The following is a 2,806-nucleotide window of genomic DNA, read 5'->3' as shown; positions in this document are numbered from 1 at the left end:
TTTTAAAGGGCCATATATGCCCACTTAAAAGAGTAGTTTGATTTACTCTGTTTGTTCAGTTAGGAAGGGCACCTGGGTGGCTCAGTTGGTTGAGTGTCTGACTTCAGCTCAGGTCATGATCTCTCAGTTTGTGGGTTTGAGCCCCACATGCCCCTCACAGCAAGTGTGAGCCCACACCAGACCCTCTGTCCCCCTTCTCTCTGCCTCTCCCCTGCTCATGCTCTTTCTCTCAAAAATAAATAAAACATTAAAAAAAAGAAACATACTGTCTTGATGATTACAGTTTTGTAGCAGAGGCCAGCAATAGCACTGCTAGGAATTTACCCAAGGGATATAGGAGTACTGATGCATAGGGGCACATGTACACCAATGTCTATAGCAGCACTTTCAACAATAGTCAAATTATTCAAAGAGCCTAAATGTCCATCAACTGACGAATGGATAAAGATGATGTGGTTTATACCTACAATGGAATACTACTTGGCAATGAGAAAGAATGAAATCTGGCCATTCGCAGCAATGTGGATGGAACTGGAGGGTATTATGCTAAGTGAATTAAGTCAGGCAGAGAAAGACAGATACCATATGTTTTCACTCATATGTGGAACTTGAGAAACTTAACAGAAGACCATGGGGGAGGGGAAGGGGGAAAAAGTTAGAGAGAGAGAGAGAGGGAGGCAAATCATAAGAGACTCTTAAATAGTGAGAACAAAATGAGGGTTGATGGGGGGTAGAGGAGAGGGGAAAGTAGGTGATGGGCATGAAGGAGGGCACCTGTTGGGATGATCGCTGGGTGTTGCATGGAAACAAATTTGACAATAAATTATAGAGATAGAAAGAAAGAAAGAAAGAAAGAAAGAAAGAAAGAAAGAAAGAAAGAAAGAAAGAAAGAAAGAAAGAGGGAGGGAGGGAGGGAGGGAGGGAGGGAAGGAAGGAAGGAAGGAAGGAAGGAAGGAAGGAAGGAAGGAAGGAAGAAGGGAGGGAGGGAGGGAGGGAGGGAGGGAGGGAGGGAGGGAAGGAAGGAAGGAAGGAAGGAAGGAAGGAAGGAAGGAAGGAAGGACTGACGAACAGTGGAACAGTTGAAACAATGCTAATTAAATCCTCCTGCCCCTGACTGGATCCTATGAGGAAATAAACCAGATTGGAAGTAAACCCTTTGTTTTCATTGTGATGTCATTGAAGGATAAGGACCTTGTCAGGAGCACAACTGTTTCTGCTGGAAACCCTTCTGAAGTCCTAGATTCTAGCTGCAGAAAACGGGAGAATCAGGTCCCACTAACTGGCACTGTCCCTTACTCATTCCAACTACTCATTAGGAGTATGGCGGGGGCAGCTTCATCTGCATTCGTAGCAACTCCATCCCAAGGGGAAAATGTATCCACCGTAAGGTTGGGCCTGGAGAGGGTGGAGGAAAGGAAAAACTAATTTGATACTACTTCCTTCTTTGTACCCCACACGTTAAAAAAAGAGGCAGACCTAGAGGAAGGTATTTTGGACACAGTTTTCTTTCATATCTCGTGGATTCTACGAAAGAGATTTTTTAAAAATCTGTTTTAAGAATCATCTGATGAAGTTTAAATGTTTTGTTCATTTCCATAAAATTTTCCTAGGGCTTACTTGGAAAACCAGTAACAACGACGTAGTAAGATACTACAGTTCCCAGAAACTAGCAATAGGAACCAGAAGAATGGAGAAGAGACCATCAGGATGTCATGATGGCTGACATTAATGCATATCTGCGACGTGCAAGGTATTTCCCCTATATTCATCTGAATTTCTGTAGTTGCCCGAATCTTAGAAAGACGTGCGAAATGAATTATTATTAACCCTCCTAATTTGGCAGGTGAACCAAGGCTCACAGACATTTCACACGATGGCATAGATTCAAGGAGACACTATTAGGTAAACAGCCAGGAATTTACGACCACAAGAACCTCAAGTCCATATCCTGGGTTACCCCCAAAGAAGCCCTCTGGTCCGTGGCAATGGCACTTCATCTCTTTGAGTCTTCATTTCTTCATCTAGGGACAGGTATTTAATTACTTGTTCAATGAAAGCACCACGGTGCTGGACACTACACAGTTGAGGAGAAACGGAGTTCTGCCAACACTGGGTTTATGATTCACGGAGGTGGAATGTCATTAATTGAGTCACCTCACAGACAAAGAAAGTTACAACCATGATAAGGGTTAAGCAGAAACGGTGTATGATCGTAGCAGAAGCCGTATCGTGTCTGATCCATTTGCACAGGGAACCCTTAGTCATCTTCTTGCACACCTATCTGTGGGGTGATTCTACTCCCAAAGCCAGCACCTGCGTATCTTCTGCCAAGGTCACGCGCTCACTGCCAGCACCCACTTTTCCTGCAAGCACAGAAAACCACAAGCGCCTGGAAATTTATTCCTTCACTCAACCCCATGCAGACGCTAAACCAGTATGTCACTCGTTCACTAGTGATCAACCGCGTCAGGAGGAATTACAGGAACTAGAATCGTCTGGATGGTCAGTAAGGTGTTGTGCCCTACATAGGAGTATCTGGCACACAGTGATACCCAACAAATAGGAACTGTAAAAATGACCATCAAGAAAAGAACACAGAATGGTGAAGAAACCAGATGTCCTTGTGAGGGCAAAGGAGACTTAAAGGGCATAAGATGAGTTCTAGGATTGTGAAGTTTTCAGGAAGTGACTTGGGAAGCAAATTCCTTGGGGACTGAGATTTCTTGAGGCCCTACACCACCTGACCCTCAGCTGCCAGCCCTCTGGCACAGGTGCACAGCTGGTGTCCTCCAAGGACTGAGAGCTG

At 44.6% G+C, this 2,806-nt stretch overlaps 1 long non-coding RNA gene across 1 annotated transcript; it reads left to right on the top strand.

Moving 5' to 3' along the window:
- The first annotated feature begins 1,234 nt into the window (after positions 1-1,234).
- Positions 1,235-2,137, top strand: LOC122234157. Its single transcript, XR_006211928.1, has 3 exons — positions 1,235-1,486; positions 1,611-1,750; positions 1,844-2,137. It is a non-coding gene; the product is annotated as an uncharacterized LOC122234157 (long non-coding RNA).
- The last annotated feature ends 669 nt before the right edge of the window (positions 2,138-2,806 follow it).

Source organism: Panthera tigris, chromosome E2 (assembly GCF_018350195.1).
Source record: "Panthera tigris isolate Pti1 chromosome E2, P.tigris_Pti1_mat1.1, whole genome shotgun sequence".
Lineage (NCBI taxonomy): Eukaryota > Metazoa > Chordata > Mammalia > Carnivora > Felidae > Panthera > Panthera tigris.
This window is presented reverse-complemented; position numbering and strand designations above follow the sequence as displayed.